Source organism: Mesoplodon densirostris, chromosome 5 (genome assembly GCF_025265405.1).
Source record: "Mesoplodon densirostris isolate mMesDen1 chromosome 5, mMesDen1 primary haplotype, whole genome shotgun sequence".
NCBI lineage: Eukaryota > Metazoa > Chordata > Mammalia > Artiodactyla > Ziphiidae > Mesoplodon > Mesoplodon densirostris.
Genome location: NC_082665.1, coordinates 86,219,527 through 86,240,328, shown reverse-complemented (window position 1 = coordinate 86,240,328; position 20,802 = coordinate 86,219,527).

Below are 20,802 nucleotides of genomic sequence, written 5' to 3'. Positions count from 1 at the left end.
TCTGACCTGAATGTTCTTGGAATTATTTCAACACCTGGTAAGTTTTAATAAATATACTTCTACTTCAGCAGAATTATTAAAGGAACAGACTTTTTGAAGACAAAGTGTCTCTATGTGGAATCCTAATTCTGTCACTTCCTAGCTTTATAATTTACTTAGCTTTGTCTCCTTAAATTTTTAAATGACCTCCAGTTTCCTCATGTGTAAAACAGAGGAAGTAATGCCCTCTTCACATATTTCTTTTATATACTAAATGATATATGTAAAATACTTAACAGAAATTCACCAAACAATAGATGTCATTGTTTATTAAAAATTCAAAAATAGCTATTATTCATAATGTTGCCATTGAGACAAAACAAGATCTTGAAATGCCTTTTAGATTATTTTAAAAATAAGAAAATTACTTTCAAATTTTAAATGTACTTTACTTTCTCTCTTGCTTTTTTTTTTCCTTTAAAATTAAACAATGCTGATAAATCATATTAGGTAATTTTTAATAAACAAAATATTTGACAAATTGAAGTAAACAAGTGTTTATCCAACTACACAGGCAAATAGTTTACTAAATATCTCCCTCTGATTATTCATAAATAATGGTTGTTATAATTTTTAAAAACTCATAAAAGCTCAACTCTTCTAATATTTTTCAAAAGTAATGTTTCTAGAAATACATTCCCAGATTTAACAATTTAAAAACAATGTTGTCAACTTATGAAGACAGATGAAGATGGGAAAAATTCACAGAGAGATAGAGAAATCATATAGAACTAAAAGGTACCACAAAGATCCCATTTTCCCACATTAAATATAGTATATTTTTATCTAAGCAGAGGAGGTTTTCAGTAATTTTTTAGTATAAACTTTATAACAAAAATCAGGTGATTTGCTTTTAATGTAGCTAAGAATTTGCTAATATTAGTAAGACTGTTATGAGATGAATGGTGTCCACCAAAATTTGTATGTTGAAATCCTAACCACTAGTACCTCAGAATGTGACTGTATTTGGAGACAAGGTATTTAAAGAGGTAATTAGGTTTAAGTGAGGTTATTAGGATGGGCCCTAATCCAATATGACTGGTGTCCTTATAAGAAGAGGCAGTTGAGACATAGACACATACAGATGGAGGACCACGTGAAGACACAGAGAGAAGGCCATTTACAAGCCAAGGATAGAGGCCTCCAAAGAAACCAAAACTTTTGACACCTTGACCTCTGACTTCTAGCCTCCATAATTGTGAGAAAATAATCTTCTGTTGCTTAAGCCACATACTTGGTGGTACTTTGTTATGGCAGCCCTACAAATCAATACAAAGATACAACACTCTAACACTCTTAAATAAAATTAAATTAAGTTAAACCTGTGGATTTTTATGAGATATTAACTTATATCAAAAGTCAAGATACACATACAAAGGAGTAAGACTCACAACTCTATGGAGAGCAGCTGACCAGGTTTGTGTGAAATGAAACAACTTACATGATTAACCCATGTGGGAAAGGTCAAGACAAACTATTAAAGTTAAAAACTAGTGTGATACTAACACAACATTGTAAATCAACCATACCACAATAAAAGTTAAAAAAAAAACTAGTGTGATAGAGATCTTTATGAGGTACTACCCTATAACAAAATGTTGAAAATATATATAGTTCTAGAGAGCAGTAATTCATAGCTGCAAAATCTCATGTAAATTGTAAAAATGTTTTAGGTGTTGTTAACATGTACTAACAAAATATTAATCAAAATTACTGTAAGTGGGATTAAAAGATTGCTTCTAGACAGAAGACAAAAGTATTCATTCCAATTAATATGAAATTATAATATATATAGTCTAAATACTTAATGCATTCACTTCAACCTCAAGCATTAACCTAAACTCCAGTCCTCAATTACACTTAAAATTTACCCAGTTTTATATTTATTAACTTTTACTAATTAATTTTCCTCAATCTTTTCCAATAGATATCACAGTTAACGTTTCAAGGAGCATCTATAATAACGTCTTAGCTGTTGACATCCTAAACTGCTAGTCAGAACTCACCAGCAGCATGAATGACTATGTACATATGCCATGATAACTGTTCTGTATGTTTCAGCTCTGCTCTTTTCTTTACAGATGTACAAAAGCTAAATGAAGAAAGAAATGACTTTGACAGATCTTAATTTTACCCTTACATATTGTATATATACGAAATTTTTTTTTAATTTTCTCTTATACCAATACCAGCAATTTCACAAGGCCTTTTTCATTTATTTTGTCATATACATACACACACACTCATGCTCACAAATACAAACTCAAAACTTTGGAATTAGCACACCCATTCTGTTCTTGCATAAATCATTTGGTCTTTATCAACAAAGGTACAAAATTGACTCTCAGACTAAAGAAATGTATGGGAGATGTCTTACAAAAGATCCAGGTCTCCTGATGTTTAGATGATACATACTTAAGTCTCACCTGCCATGCCCAATATGACACCAATCACTGCTACAGTGATGGTGGTCAATTCCAGATTTTCTCTACTACATCTTTTGTAAAATGTATATTCCCACTCTTTTGACATTCCACAGAAATCACAATTCAGTTTTCAAACTTGATCCCCATATACATGCAATTATTACTGTAAGCACTCTAATTCTTAATGTTATATAGGCAGCATAGTGTAAAAGCTTAGGGCATATGTTTCAGAATAAGAAGGAGCTGGAGTCGAATCTAGCTTCACAATTTTGATTCAAGATGGCAGAAAGAGGGATTAAGAGATACACACTACTACATATAAAATAGATAAACAACAAGGCCCTACAGTATAGCACAGGGAACTATATTCAATATCTTATAATAACTGATAATAAAAAAAGAATCTGAAAAGGAATATATATGTATGTATGTATGTATAGCTGAATCACTTTGCTCTACACCTAAACATTGTAAATCAACTACATGTCAATAATAAATTGGTCTCTATAGCAAAAAAAGAAAGAAAAAAAAGCAGAAAGAGCACATGTATGTACCTCTCTTATATTCCTAAGTCTACCTCCCCTACATACCTAAGCCCAATAAGAATTACAGCCCTAATAAGAAATGATAAAGGAAAAAAGAGATTTAAACAGATGAATTTAGCATGACTCCAGAAGCACATCTTGGAAATACTCTAAGTTAAGAATAAGGTAGGGAGAGTGCTTATGTTGGAGAAAAGAGAGCAGAGAAAGATACAACACAGAGGATGAGACGCAAGAGTTGTCTTCTCCCATGGAACTCTACAGAACTCCAAACACAGAGTCAAGTTATGGTTTGCTCCAGAAATGAATGAATGGGTCAAAATGAGGAAATCTGTCAACATAATGTATTATCTCACAAATTAAAGAAGAAAAAATCAAATTATTTTATTATCAGATGCTAAAATGGCATTTGAGGAACTTAATCAGCTAATTAAATGTAAGCCAAATAGTAATAGAAAGAAATTATTTAGAGGGGATTTACCAAATACAACTGCAAACTTCATTGTAAGTGGTAAGACAGTTTCATTATAATCACAAACAAGCAGGAATGCCCTCTGTCATCATAATAATTCAGCATTTCTTCTGAGATTCTAGCAATAAATGTGATTTTAAAAATTAAACAACTGATATCTATCTTAGGAAAAATAGATTTTTTTTGCTCATGACATAACTCTGTATGCTTCAATTTAAAGACATGTAAATACTTAGCTTTCTGCTTCTACCACCTTAATATTTAGGTGTGTGAATGGAAAAAGTATTCCATTCTTTATACCATCATACAATACCTAGGAATATATTTAATAATTAAAGGGACAGATTTATATAAATAAAACTAGAAATTTAATTCAAAGATATAAAACAAAATCTCAACAAATTAAAAAAACAATATTTTTGAATGGTAATATCTGATATAAAAATATTAATTCTTCTAAATTAATAAGTAAATAAAATACAATTCCAAATATAATCTTGTGACCTAGTATTTGAATTAGAGTCAATGATATTAACATATGTAGAAGACTGTCAGTAAAAAGACAAGAAACTAGTAAAGCAAGGCTAGTGGGGGTAGCATGCAGACCAGGGGAAACGATACTTAACATCTAAGCCATTCTAACCAAAGCAGTATAATACTGGCATAGTAATAGCCAAATAGCTCAAGGAAACAAAAAAGCCCAGGAATAGATGCCAAATACTAGTATGCGTGTGTGTGTATGTGTGTGTATATGGTGTGCACGTGTGTGTACATGTACATATATAAATATATATTCAATATATGACAATATTAGCATTTCAATTCAGTGATAAAAAATGTTTTCAAAAAATCATTATTATGCTTAATAGAGTTCAAGAAATAATACCCTTATTATGTAAAGAACTATTAACAATGACTAAGAAAATGACAAAGATAACAATAGAACAGTGTGCATCACATCTGACTATAAAAATCACATAAGAGAGAACTCAAAAGGCAATATGAAAATTTCTAATTCTCTCAGTGGAGAAATCAAAAGCTTTACAGACAAGCAAAAGCTAAGAGAATTCAGCACCACCAAACCAGCTGTACAACAAATGCTAAAGGAACTTTGCTAAGTGGGAAACACAAAAGAAGAAAAGGAACTACAAAAACAAATCCAAAACAATTAAGAAAATGGTCATAGGAACATACATATTGATAATCACTTTAAACGTGAATGGATTAAATGCTCCAACCAAAAGACACAGGCTTGCTGAATGGGTACAAAAACAAGACCCATATATATTCTGTCCACAACAGAACAACTTCACAATTAGGGACAAATACAGACTGAAAGTGAGGGGATGGAATAAGACATTCCATGCAAATGAAAATTAAAAGAAAGCTGGAGTAGCAACACTCATATCAGATAAAATACACTTTAAAATAAAGAATGTTACAGGAGACAAGGAAGGACATTACATAATGATCAGGGGATCAATCCAAGAAGAAGATATAACAATTATAAATATATATGCACCCATGATAGGAGCAGCTCAAAACATAAGGCAACTGTTAACAGCTCTAAAAGAGGAAATTGACAGTAACACAATAATAGTGGGGGACTTTAACACCTCACCTACACCAATGGACAGATCATCCAAAATGAAAATAAATAAGGAAACAGAAGCTTTAAATGACACAATAGACGAGAGAGATTTAATTGATATTTATAGGACATTCCATCCAAAAACAGCAGACTACACTTTCTTCTAAAGTGTGCACAGAACATTCTCCAGGATTGATCACATCTTGGGTCACAAATCAAGCCTCAGTAAATTTTAAAAAATTGAAATCATATCAAGCATCTTTTCTGACCAAAACACTGTGAGATTAGAAATGAATTACAGGGGAAAAAAACATAAAAGACACAAACACATGGAGGCTAAACAATATGTTACTAAATATCCAAGAAATCACTGAAGAAATCAAGAGAAAATCAAGAAAAAAAAAACCTAGAGACAAATGACAATGAAAACATGACAATCCAAAACCTATGGGATGCAGCAAAAGCAGTTCTAAGAGGGAAGTTTATAGCTACACAAGCTTACCTCAAGAAACAAGAAAAATCTCAAATAAACAATCTAACCTTACACCTAAAGGAACTAGAGAAAGAAGAACAAACAAAACCCAAAGTTAGCAGAAGGAAAGAAATCATAAAGATCAGAGCACAAATAAATGAAATAGAAACAAAGAAAACAAGAGCAAAGATAAATAAAACAAAAAAGCTAGTTCTTTGGGAAGATAAACAAAATTGATAAACCATTAGCCAGACTCATCAAGAAAAAGAGGAAGAGGACTCAAGTCAATACAATTAGAACTGAAAAAGGAGAAGTTACAAGAGACACCACAGAAATACAAAGCATCCTAAGAGACTACTACAAGCAACTCTATGCCAATAAAATGGACAACCTGCAAGAAATGGACAAATTGTTAGAAAAGTATAACCTTCCAAGATTGAACCAGGAAGAAATAGAAAATATGAACAGACCAATCACAAGGAATGAAAGTGAAACTGTGATTAAAAATCTTCCAACAAACAAAAGTCCAGGACCGGATGGCTTCACAGGAGAATTCTATCAAACATTTAGACAACAGCTAACACCCATCCTTCTCAAACTCTTCCAAAAAATTGCAGAGTAAGGAACAATCCCAAACTCATTCTATGAGGCCACCATCACCCTGATACCAAAACCAGACAAAGATACTACAAAAAAAGAAAATTACAGACCAATATCACTGATGAATATAGATGCAAAAATCCTCAACAAAATACTAGCAAACAGAATCCAACAGCACATTAAAAGGATCATACACCATGATCAAGTGGGATTTATCCCAGGGATGCAAGGATTCTTCAGTATATGCAAATCAATCAATGTGATACACCATATTAACAAATTGAAGAATAAAAACCATATGATCATCTCAATACATGCAGAAAAACTTTTGACAAAATACAACACCCATTTATGATAAAAATTCTCCAAGTAATGGGCTTAGAAGGAACCGACCTCAACATAATAAAGGCCATATATGACAAACACACAGCAAACATAATTTTTAATGGTGAAATCCTGAAAACATTTCCTCTAAGATCAGGAACGAGACAAGGATGTCCACTCTCAACACTATTATTCAACATAGTTTTGGAAGTCCTAGCCACGGCAATCAGAGAAGGAAAAGAAATAAAAAGAATACTAATTAGAAAAGAAGTAAAACTGTCACTGTTTGCAGATGGCATGATACTATACATACAGAATCCTAAAAATGCCACCAGAAAACTACAAGAGCTAATCAGTGAATTTGGTAAAGTTGTAGGATACAAAATTAATGCACAGAAATCTCTTTCATACCTATACACTAATGATGAAAAATCTGAAAGAGAAATTAAGGAAACACTCCCATTTACTACTGCAACAAAAAGAATAAAATACCTAGGAATAAACCTACCTAGGGAGACAAAAGACCTGTATGCACATAACTATAAGACACTGATGAAAGAAATTAAACATGATACCAGCAGATGGAGAGATATACCATGTTCTTGGATTGGAAGAATCAATATTGTGAAAATGACCATACTACTCACAGCAACCTACAGATTCAATGCAATCCTTATCAAATTACCAGTGGCATTTTTTACGAAACTAGAACAAAAAATCTTAACATTTGTATGGAGACACAAAAGACCATGAATAGCCAAGGCAGTATTGAGAGAGAAAAACAGAGCTGGAGGAATCAGTCTCCCTGACTTCAGACTATACTACAAAGCTAATCAAGACAATATGGTATTGGCACAAAAACAGAAACATAAATCAATGGAACAAGATAGAAAGCCCAGAGATAAACCCACGCACCTATGGTCAACTAATCTATGACAAAGGAGGCAAGGATATACAATGGAGAAAAGACAGTCTCTTCAATAAGTGGTGCTGGGAAAACTGTACAGGTATATGTAAAAGAGTGAAATTAGAACACTCCCTAACACCATACACAAAAGTAAACTCAAAATGGATTCAAGACCTAAATGTAATACCAGACACTATAAAATTTTAGAGGAAAACATAGTAAGAACACTCTTTGACATAAATCACAGCAAGATCTTTTTTGATCCACCTCCTAGAGTAATGGAAATAAAAACAAAAATAAACAAATGGGACATAATGAAACTTCAAAGCTTTTGCACAGCAAAGAAAACCATAAACAAGATGAAAAGACAACACTGAATGGGAGAAAATATTTGCAAACGAATCAACGGAGAAAGGATTAATCTCCAAAATATATAAACAGCTCATGCAGCTCAATATTAAAGAAATAAAAAAACCAATCCAAAAATGGGCAGAAGACCTAAATAGACATTTCTCCAAAGAAGACATACAGATGGCCGAAAAGCTGCTCAACATCACTAATTATCAGAGAAATGCAAGTCAAAACTACAATGACGTATCACCTTACACTGGTTAGAATGGGCATCATCAGAAAATCTACAAACAACAAATGCTGGAGAGGATGTGGAGAAAAGGGAACCCTCTTGCACTGTTGGTGGGAATGTAAATTGATACAGCCACTATGGAGAACAGTATGGAGGTTCCTCAAAAAACTAAAAATAGAATTACCATATTATCCAGCAATCTCACTACTGGGCATATACCCAGAGAAACCATAATTCAAAAATACACATGCACCCCAATGTTCATTGCAGCACTATTTACAATAGCCAGTCATGGAAGCAACCTAAATGCCCATCGACACATGAATGGATAAAGACACTGTGGTACATATATACAATGGAATATTGCTCAGCCATAAAAAGGAATGAAATTGAGTCCTTTGTTGAGACGTGGATAGATCTAGAGGTCATACAGAGTGAAGTAAGTCAGAAAGAGAAAAACAAATATCGTATATTCACGCACGTATGTGGAATCTAGAAAAATGGTACAGATGAACCGGTTTGCAGGGGAGAAGTTGAGAAACAGATGTAGAGAACAAACGTATGGACACCAAGGGGGGAAAGCCGTGGGGGGGTGGGTATGGTGGTGTGATGAATTGGGTGATGGGGATTGACATGTATACACTGATGTGTATAAAATTGATGATTAATAAGTACCTGCTGTATAAAAAAATAAATAAATTAAATTTAAAAATTTAAAAAACACTAATACTAAAGTTTCTTTGCGTTGTTTGTATGGAAATATGTTAATATAAATGTTTCAGACATTACATGAAATTCCTAAAAATCTTATGTATTCTGGTATAATGTTATAAGTCATAATTCTAGTTATTATTTTTAAATGCATATCTCAGAAATAACTAAATTTCCTTGTCAATTACATTATTATGAACTTTCATCAAATCTTTAACCATGGTCATTTTTAAGTCTTTTATCATTTACAGACAGTTCTGTGTGTACTCTGATGCTTTTGCAAAAATGTTCCTATAAAAGGGTTTTATCTTCAAGGAATTCATGGAAAAGACTCTGACAAGTACAGGTTTCTGGTAACTGACTATACTGCTGGACTGAATGAATAAGCATTTTCAGAACTCTCATGGAAAACTGATGAACTCATAAAAGTGCTAACAAAAGATGAAGATGAAAAAGAAATTAATTACATGGGACTGAGTGAACTGATGAGGATGATTATAATTTTTGTGAGTTTCTGTTTGAATAAAAAAAGAATATTTCTTATTCTCTATATTAATCAGGAAGGCATATTGAAGTATTAGTAATGTATTGCCTTATGTTCATAATACTTTAAAGCTGGAAAAAAAGGAATTCCCTTAACTGAAACAGGGAAAACTACAGAATGAATAGGTTTGACAAGAGGAGAATATCCTAGACTATATCAGGAGCTCAGTGTGGAAATGTTACCTTTGAGATTCATATGGGACACCCAACGTGGAATTGTCAAGTTGGCAGTTGTAATACATACAGGTCTGGAGTTTATGGGTAAGACCTGAGCTGGAGCTCTATACATTAGTATGGATGCAATCACTTATATAATAAATGTAAAGGAGAGATATAAGAATTGAGCCCTCCAGCACTCCAACATTCTGGAAGATGTTGTTTACAGAGTCACCAGAATCACAGAGCTAAATACAGAAGGGTAAGCTTGGAGAGAGAGATAAGAGGTAAATTACCAACACATCATGGAATAACAGTCATTTAAAAGAATGAGCTGGCACTGTATCATTTACTTTGGAGGGATTTCCAGGAAGTATGCTTAAGTGCAAAAAGCAGTGTGAAGAAAAGTTTATTTAATATTATCCCACTTATACAAAATGAATTATGAACCTCTCACCCCCCCAAAAAATAAGTTGGGAGCATTTGTGTTCATATATAAGTATGTGATCAAGCATAAAGATAAGAAAGAATATGTACTAGATAGTTAACTTTGGTCATCAGGAGGAAATATAGGAGAGAATGGAGGGGGAAGTAAACCAGAAATTGATGTAATTTTAATATAATAATTGTGTATAATTTTGAAAGTTGCCCATGATTTTTAAAATGACTTGTATGACTGTGGTAGAGGCTATGGTATAACACCAAGTCACTCATTCCCCAAGATGCCAGGAATCATGGCTGCTGACATCTCGTGGCTAATCATTTTTCCAGGAATTGCCTTTGGCAGAAGGGAAATGCCTCACCCAAGGTGTGATATTGTGACATCAAAAGCACTGTATATTTGTTCTTTATCCCTGGTTTCTGGCACAGAGCTCCTAAAACACTTGAAATTTCCTGAGTGATAGAAGTGTCACTTGTCTTAATGAGGTGACTCTTGGTGGGTTCCTGGTCAACTTCAGGATGGACGTTGGTCACCAGAAAGACCAAGCCATGATTAGAAGCTTGGAAGTTTTAGCCCCACTCTCCAACCCACGGGAAGGGGAGGGGGTTGGAGATTGAGTTTAATCATCAGTGACCAATGATTTAGTCAATCATGCTTATATAATGAGCCTCCAGAAAAAAAAAAAATAACCAAATGGATTTGGAGACCTTCCAGGTTGGTTAATACATGGAGGAGCTGGTAGGGTAATGTGCCCAGAGAAAGCATGGCAACTCTGTGCCCCTTCTCCATCCTTTACCCTATGCCTCTCTTCCATTTGGCTGTTCCTGAGTTGTACTTTCTATAATAAATGGGCAATAGTAAGTAAAGTGCTTTCCTAAGTTCTGAGAGCCATTCTAGAAAATTATCCAACAAAAGGACATCATGAGAACCCTTGATTTATAGCTGGTCAGTCAGAAATGGGGAGTAGTCTTGTGGGATTGTGCTCTTAACCTTTGAGATCTGCCCTAACTCCATATAGTTTTTGTCAGGATAAGTTGAATTGTAGGACACTCAGTCAGTATGTACCAAGAATTGGAGAATTGCTTAGTGTGGGAAAAAAACAGGCACTGGTTGCTAGAAATGGTGAGAGTAGTAGTAAAATCAGTGTTTCCTTTTACAGGGTCATAGTCCTTCCCTGAGAGAAGCCTAACCCTGTTATTTTAATGGTATAACAGAGGACTCCTGAATTCCCCATTGAATTGGTTGAGATTTTTGTAGTGATTGCATCCCAGTTCAATTTCTCCCGCTGCACCATCTTGCTTTCCTTGCTCCTTCATACTGTGTCCAATTACTTTCCAGAACACAAACCTCTTTTTCATAGTCTCTTTCCTGGAAAACCCAACCTAGGGCTCCATGTAATCTTAATTATGTAAAAATAAGCATAAAGGTGTTTTGAATGTATGTTATGTTAATGTACTGACAAAGAATGACATGAAACATGTCATTCTTGAAATATGGCCTGCAAAATATTAATGTAGTGTCTGACAGTGATGGTGGGATTTCCTGTTTTTCCAATTTTGCCATGAGCGTATATCATTTTCACAATCAGAAAATATATATTTATTATAAGAAGTTATGCAAAAAGTCAATAAAATAATTAAAATAATATAGTTATAAACTGAGAGAATAAGAAGAAAATAGGAAACTAATACTTTGCCTTTCATAACAGGGATTCATAAGATGCTGTGTAAAGATGATTAATCACAAATGGGGAATGAGCATATTATTTTAGAGTTATTGAGATAACCTCTAGAAGCAGCAAAAACTAAAATTATTAAAACTTATTACTATGGAATATGAAGCTTGGGGTATGAAGTGTGAGTAGAAATAGTGCCTTTTGCTTTTCATTTTGTGCTTTTCTGTACTGTTTAAATTCTTTTTTTTATCATATGTGTTATTACTCTGGTAATAATTTCTTAATTTCTTTGAGAAAAATAGCACATATTAAGACAAGTCAGAAATAAAATTTTAAGATTATAATGGTGATATTAGAACTATAATAAAACTGTGGGTTATTTATGTCATTACTGTCAAACTGCCTATAGTGTTATTGTCCATGAGTTATATAAATACATAAAACTTAAAAATCAGCCTTTGCCACCTACCAGATATGGAATCTTAAAGGAGCTAGTAACCTCTGTAAGAGTTAGTTAACCTCTATTTTCCTTATCTAGAATATGGCTATAACAATAACTCCCTCATGTGCGGATTTGACTTAAATGAGGTAATGCATATATGATGCTTAGTAGAGACTCTGCCACATACAAGTTTTTGGTAAAAGACAACTTAAACTAAGGCCCGATTTTTCATCTTTCTTGCCAGTTTCATTTACACATGTAGATTTTCAATAGGTACCATAGGTCCTAGTTAATATCTATGTTTACAGAGTAATTATTAATGGTGCTAAATTTTTATTCTCAAAAGTGTCCCAACCCAGTTAATAAATTATATGGTTATTCTACTTATTAATAATAACACTAATATAAGAAAGAGAAAGAATTCAGATATTCTTTTCAAGTTCATAAGGTACTTTTCTCAGCATACTACTTAGCTAAGATTAAAGGGAATGAAGACTTTCCATTATGTGCAATATATATTTCACATATAAATCATACAACCATTGAAAGGTTCCACTCCACACCGTCTTTCAGTAACCAAAGATGAGAACACCATTATTACAGTTTTATAACAACACAGCTAAATTCTTTTTGAATTTGAGTTTACTGTCAACAACTTTAGAAAAGGTTAAATTAAGAAGTTATGATTATTCTTCCCCACAAAGAACATAGGTCACCCTAAGGAAGGAAAAACAATCACTAGGGATATGTAAGACTGGATCCCCTCATTTCTGTCCTCCTCACCCTTCTTAAACAGCTCACTGTGTTTCTTTAAAGCATATTTTAGGTTATTGGGAAACAAAAATATAAAATTAACTTTTTTTTATTATGATGAAGTCCTTTGAGAACATTAGGACATTATGAATAGACTCTTTTCTCATTTTATATAGACTATATCTTTTGAAAGATTGTATTATCAATTTCTTATTTTTAAAAAATCAGGCATATTATCTATTAGAATTACGTTGATTGGACAGAGAAAATTAGAGTTTTACCTGTGCATTTTTAAATGACCTATCTGTAATGTCTAATCATCTCAGACAAAGATATTATACTCCAATAAATTCATACTGAGTGGTGCCTCTGCAATGCTAGTCTTAGTAATTAGGACTCAATCTTCCAGCCATTATGCACACAACTACCAGTGACCCAGAAAACTCCTCCTGACATTGAAGGAACATAATGAATGTATAATAGGCCATTCCCAATCCATCCCCTTTTCAGAGTCTGTGTATCTTTTCTTCACACAAACTCTCTTCTACCTAAAGGAAAGCAACAAATGCTGAAATATATACAGCAGGCCTAAAGAGATTAAAATTATAAGTAGTCAGTGATTCTAAATGGTCTATATGATTTAAATGACTCTAGATTATGACTTTTTAATGTGAGCAGCATTGAAGGACCTCAGCTCCATTCCAACATATCCAACCATCTTTAAATTTTCTTAATATCTGAAAGAAATCTACATAGTCAAGCAAATCCTCTCATAGCCCCTCAAACATGTCATAATCATTTCTGCCCCTAAACATTTACATTCAGTGTTGCCTCCAACAGGAATATATTTATCCACAATTTCATCAACCTTGTACATTCTATTCATCCCTATTATATTAGATGTCTTTCCTGATCCATATCATAATATCATAATGATGTCTCTTGCAAACCATTTCCCCAGCCACATCACAGGCTGAGCTCTTGCATCTCTATTTCTGGCACCATCACCTACTGCCTGACACTGTCTCGAGGAGTCTGTTTCTCTATGTGTCAAGCTGTGTGCTTTAAAAGACACAACTGTGACAGAGACTGGTTAGCTTTTTATCAAGCTCATTTCCTTTTCTTGCTAGGCTTACAGCTCCACCACATTTTCCAGGCTTCCTTGCAGTCAGGTTTGTCCGTATGATTGAGTTACAGCCAATTAAATGTGAGTCGAAGTGATGTGTGCCATTCTAGCCTAACCCATAAAAAACCTCCCACATGTATTTCTCTGTGCTCTTTCCACATTCCCCTAACTTGAGTCAGACAATCATATCAATCTTGAGAGGAAGGAATTGAAGATTATGGAGACACAATTATGAATTCACCTTGTAGACAAAGGTGCTCCCTAACCAGGAATATCTGCTTTGGACTGTTACATGAGTGTAATATAAATCTGTGTTGTGTTAATTCATGGGTATTTGGTTATCCTGGGTCAACCTTTTGCATTACCCAAATTAATATAGAAATCAAAAGCAGAAGTGGGGTTACTAATGGTCAGGCAATACTTGGTAAAGGAGTTGGCATTAGAGGTTGAAAAGATAGAGATTTATGTTATACAATGGCAAATTAGTTAGCAGAGATAATCTGTAGTGCAAACAATATGACTACTGAGCCTTTCTCTCCGAGGAAAGTGGTTGCAAAAAGTTAGAGTGTGCATTACTTTTCCTTTCTGCTTCTTTACAAAATTTTATGATCTGCATGTTTGTGTCTCCCAAAACGTCGTGTGTTGAAGCCCTAACCCCTCAGTGTGGTGGTATTAGGAGGTGAAGCCTTTAGTAGGTGGTTAGGTTAGATGAGGCTATGAAGGTAGAACCCGTATAATGGGGTTAGTACCCTTATAAGAAGAGTAAGAGACCAGAACTCTCTCCGTCTGCTATGTGAGGACACAGTGAGAAGACGGTCATCTGCAAATCAGGAAGAGAGTCATCACCAGAACCCAACCATGCTGGTATATTGATCTTGGATTTCCCAGCTCCAGAACTATGAGAAATAAGTTTCTTGTTTATGCCACTTAGTCTATGATATTTTTGTTACAGCTGCATGTGCTAAGTAAAGAATTAATGGGTTTAAAGGAAAAATGAAGTGGGATAGATAATCCAGAAATGCAAGGTCTTGAAGGGTTGGAAAATTAGAAAACTCAACTGCTTTTAGACCTCAACTATAGGAATAAAAGACTGAAAATGACATTGAAGGACAAAAGCTCATTGATTGTTCAGTTAAGCAAAGCGTCTCACCCTTAAACAAATCAAATTGCGAGTATTTCCTTCACATACAAGCCTACTGTGTTTCAGATGCCATAAAAATAGTCCCATTAAACTGAGAAATAGAAGCAAGATGTATTGAAGCCCTCTCTCAGACACCACCAGGAAAATATATTGATTAAGCAACGATGAGTTTATTAAATTTATTGCAATAAGGAAGAATACCACCTTGACAGTCTTAGTGGTATCTCAAAAGCTGGGAGTTAGGAAATTACCAAAAAGTTTTAGGGCCTTGTTTGAGTAAATGTAAGGTAGGTGTTGAAAGGCAGGGATCTGGTTCAGAATGGGCAGATTATGACATACTAGCTTTGGATTTGTGGGCACAGTGGAGCAATGGCCTTGAAGCAGCCTTGATAAACAAGCTGTTGTTCTTAATGAGCATGTTAGTTGCTTTATAGTCTTATATTCCAGGAAAGTATTTTCTGGAACAAGTAACTAACTTATGCTTGGTCTCAGTAATATTTAAATGAAGACAGGGCTATATATTCTCAGGCAGAGGAAAGAATGGTTTAAGTAATTGTTTAACATAGAGACAAGATATTATGTTGGTGTCAGTTATCAGTTCCTACTTTTGGTCATTCTCCCTCCAGTCTATTCCAGAGGGTAGATTGTCATCCGGAATCATGATCAATCCAAATGCACATTGCTATTTGATGTGTCATGGTCATGTATTAAGTACCCTTGTTGGATGATAATCTATTGGATCATCTGACAGAAAAAAAGTGGCTATATATCAGCATTTAAGACTCTGGAGATAACACACTTGAGCCCTAGGACACAGACAAATACTAAGAAAAGGATCATGATCAGAGTTTGTAATCCCCTTCTAAGAGTAAAGAGTGCCTAAATTAAAGCAAGAGAATAGATCCAACTACCAATGTGAAGAGCCTGTAGTACATAATTTAGTTATTTGTTCCCGATGTTTTAAAAATAATAAAAATTCCAGAAAAGCCTATAAGGTTAAAGAGAATGATATAATATCGAGGGCAGCTCTGTTCAGAATCAACACCAATCTGGTCTCACAAACTTCTTATGCAAGGACATCTATAGCCTTAGTGGCACTGTAATACTCTCCTGTCAATCTGTGAGCTATCACATGTAGGACATGCCCCCACCCCCATACATTGTAAAGCAAGAAATGAGGAGACTTGAGGACAGAAGAAAGACACCTAAAATTCCCTTTTAGGAGTTAAATTTTGGAGTCGCAAATTGAGACTTGGTTTATCTTCTTTTTTAACTAATTTACCTAAAGACTTCTTTTTGGTTTTTTCTTTTGCTTTTTTTTTTTTTAAGAGAGGAAAAATGGCACATCAAAACGAGTCCATAGTGATATCAGGTACTATCTTGAATACAGGCAACAGCTACTAAGATAATCAGACCCTCATCCAGCTTTGCAGGTAGTAACCAATAAACTTTTCATGCACAAATCCAATACCATTTTTTGGGAGTCACCCAGCATTCTTTTGAGCCAAAATACCCTTGTGGGTTGCCTAATTATTCTGTAACTTCCAGTGCTACTCAGTAAGAGTGGATTAGAGTCAGACAGTGAGATTTAAATTAGGTAGATCATCCGTTAGAGCTATAGTAAAACAGCACGAGGTTAAGCTTAAGAAGTAAGCCTTCTTGCAGGTCTGTTAAAATGAAGTGGTGTCTTAATCTGCTTGGGATGCCATAGACTAGGTGGCTTAAACAACAGAAATTTATTTTTCTCACAGTTCGGGAGACTGGAAGTCTGATATCAGGGTGCCAACATTGTTGGGTTCTGATGAAATCTCTCTTCCTGGCTTTCAGATAGCTAGATAATTCTTATGTCCTCACATGTCATAAAGAATGAGAGAGAAAGAGAGAAACACTGTTATGTCTCTTCTTATCATGGCACTAATTCCACTACAAAGCCCCACCCTCATGACTTCATCTAAACCTAATTGGCTCCCAAAGACCACCATCTCCAAGTACCAACACATTGGGAGTTAAGATTTCAACATATGAATTTGGGGTGGGAAAAAACTCCATCCATAGTACGTGGCTTTCCCTAGTATAATGTATTTTTCTTAGTCATATTCCAAACTCTACTTCTGTGAAAGTTTTGTTATATAGTCATATTCTAAACTCTATTTCTGTGAAAGTTTTGAACTTTAAGAAACTCCTAAATGTTGTTTTAACATTTAACATTTAACATCCTATCCTAGATGTGATATCTAAGAGCTTTTACTTTTGGCCGTCTGGCCAGTTGCATTGTTTACAATCTAAGAAGTTGCTTAGGTGTGTCCAATCAACCAATATACTGGCTAATTTATTAGAAAGAACTGGTATTAATGGTATTAAGTTGGTCTGATTTATATTTTATTATTTTTTATTTTATTTTATTATATAAAATATTTTATTATATAAAAATAAAAAAATAATAAATAATAAAAAATATTTATTTTATTATTATATTTTATTATTTATATTATATTTATATTTTAGCCAAACCACAAGAAAATTATAGCCAGCCACTGAACACATACCAAGGAGTTGCTAGTGATACAAAGAACAATATTTATGATATGGACTTCATTGGCACCATAGTTAAAGGATAACAAGTGAATGTCAGCAAATCCTGAAACTTAAAGCAGCATAGAATATATAAAATAGCTGGAGAAAATAAAGAACAAGAGCATGCAGACTAAATCATGATAACCTGTGGCTCTAGTCAGCTGAATCTTGTTCTGTGGGTCTTGGGTAGAAGCAGTCTACTTTATGTTTTGATAGTTGTCAACTTGATCCAAATATCTCTCTCTTCTCAAAAACTATCTGCTTCTGGAGGATACCTAAGAATTATCATCTTATAGCCTTTGGCTAGGAATCTTCCAATGAGCTGCAGATGGTTTATATCTCTTAAACTGGTAGATATAAATCAAGGATCAACCCTTCAAAGATTTACTAATGTGATAATGGTTAGCAGGTGGCTGATAATGTCTATTCCATAGGAATTCCAGGACTACCTATCTTTGACATCTTTTCCAGAAAACCAAATCTCCAATTTTAAGTTAGGCAAAGTTTGCTTGGGCGGGTGTTGAGGAAAATCTGCTGTACCTGGTGATGATAAGCCTGAATGCACTGCATAAATCCTATGCAGTATTTGGTTATGTCTGCTTACAAAAGGGCAGAGTCTAGGATTAAAGGTAATATTCCTAAATTCATGAATCAGCTTGCTTCTAACCCATAACAAAAAAGCCAATCAATGTGAAAAGAAGTGCATCACAGTATCATTAAGATCGGTTGAAATACTTTAGACCATGGAGTTCAAAGTTCTGAGATCTTTGAAATGTTTCATTTTAGAATTCCATTTGTGCTTTCCTTCTTTCTCAAAGATTGAGGGTTTTGCTTTAGAGACCATGAAGTTTTTCAATAAGTAACAAGGCCTTGAAAATCTCTGAAATGAGATCTCTAGCAAAATGGGTGCTCCATCATTGGAGAGATAGCAAATGAAAATCAAGCAGTTATTTCACCACCATCATAGCTCAGCTGTCTGTCTGGAAAACCTCCAACCAATCCTGAGAATAAACAATGGCCAAGATATATTTAAAATTCATTCTACAGAGAGACAAAAGGTCCTACTCTTTAGCACAGGGAACTATATTCAATATCCAGTGATAAATCATATGGAAAAGAATATTTAAAAAAGTGTATACATATGTATAACTGAATCACTTTGCTGTACAGCAGAAATTAACACAACATTATAAATCAACTATATTTCAATTTAAAATTTTAAAAAATAAAATTCATTCTCATTGTTTGTTAAATAAAATGCATTTTGAGATATTCATAGCTTTGGATCACTGGGCACAGCAAGGTAAGGGCCTTGATGAGTAAGCTGTGAAATATGGCTGATTTAGTTATTTTACAGTATATCTCTCAGGAGCAAGAACATCCTGGAGAAAGCATCTAACTGTTTTTTGCTTGATCACAATATTTTTAACACAGAGACAGGAAAGTGGGCTTGGCCTCAGTAATACATTCCATGAGAACAAGAAGTTACGTTGGTTTCCATTTTCAAGAGCAAAGAAGTAAAAGAAACAAAACAGGGCTTCCCTGGTGGCGCAGTGGTTGAGAGTCCGCCTGCCGAGGTAGGGGACACGGGTTCGTGCCCCGGTCTGGGAGGATCTCACATGCCACGGAGCGACTGGGCCCGTGAGCCATGGCCGCTGAGCCTGTGCGTCCGGAGCCTGTGCTCCACAACGGGAGAGGCCACAACAGTGAGAGGCCCACATAATGCAAAAAACAAACAAACAAACAAACAAACAAACAGATCAGAGAACTATGTCTCGGAAAGAACTTTGGGAATGGTTCCTGGCATCAGAACCTACTCAAAACAAATGGATCAGGAGCCTACTATATCCCTAAGGCAAATACATTGCCAAAGAAACTCTGGGCTAAGTTTAAAAATTCTTTGATTTCTTTAAGACTTAACACATCACTTGAGCACAATAAAATTGCACCAGCACAAACTGACTGTGAAAGTTGTACAGCTCCCAAGGAGGGCATACTCCCCAATTCCTACTTTTGTTGTGGCCATGGAGGATAACAGACAAGGAAGAATCTTTTGTCCAATGGAAACAAGAGTGCTAGATAATGTTGGACAAAGAAGTTCCTTCCAAGGAACAGAATCAAAATCTAACAAATACCTTCCAAAGTTCAAATAGAGGGTCTTCGCTGTGCCTTCCACTAGAAAGCATTAATGCTGTGGACCAGAGACAACTGTGTTTTTCCCAATATGCCATTTGGGTAATGGAACTTTCTACTGTGTTATTTTGTCTCTGCTTTGCCATTGTATATGGGACTTGTGTGGAACCATGGGTGTGAGGTGAGAAGGGTGAATAGTTTGTTTTAGTTTTGCTTTTTAGCTCACAGATCACAAGAAAACATGGACCCAGATCTAGATTTATAAAAGAGGATGCTACATAACAATGAGATCCTGAACTTGGAGCTAGATGCTACCTTAGGTTTTCTCCTTTGGGAGGTGTATGGGCATAATTTCTTGTCCCTGTTTATATAATACTGAGACCAGACATATTTTCTTGCCCCTATGTTAAAACAATATTGAGACCAAAGCAAAATTAATTTAGCTACTTGTTCTGGGACATAGCTGTTCCTAAAATAGAAGATTGGGAAACAGCTATCAATATATATAGATATATAGATATACATGCAGATGTAGACATAGAGTTACAGACATAGATATAGCTAATAAGTAACCAGAAGAGCAGAATGTGGCAGAGCCTAGCCAACTGTTCACCGGACATTTTCTTCTTCTTCCTGAGCTCACAGCAAGTTTATGTTTTCCATCCTCTCCTGAGGTTGGATGTGGCATTCCCCTGAGTCCTAGCCAATAGAACATAAGCAGAATTGATGTGTTCCTGCACCCTTATACACTTCCTACCAGTGATCCCCCATGCTCTCTTCCCCTACGTGGCTTAAAGTGGACAACCACAGTGACCTTGGAAATCATTTGGTAAGAATGGTAGAATCACAAGATGCAAGGAGACTCAGACCCAGAATCACTATATGGAGGAAAGCCATCTACAGACCAGAAATGTAAATTGGATGGTTTTGTAACCCAGAAATAAACATTTATTCTAAGTCACTGAAACTTTGGAAAATGCTTGTTACAACAGCTAACACCACCCTAATTAATAGATTAGTTAATTGCCTTTTGGAGCAGATTTAGACTCAAACACACACCTGGCTTGGTAAACAGAACAAAAGCAGGGTTTACCCCCTACACTCCCCTCCACCACACCCCCTACATGAACAAGTATACAGAGAGGCCCTC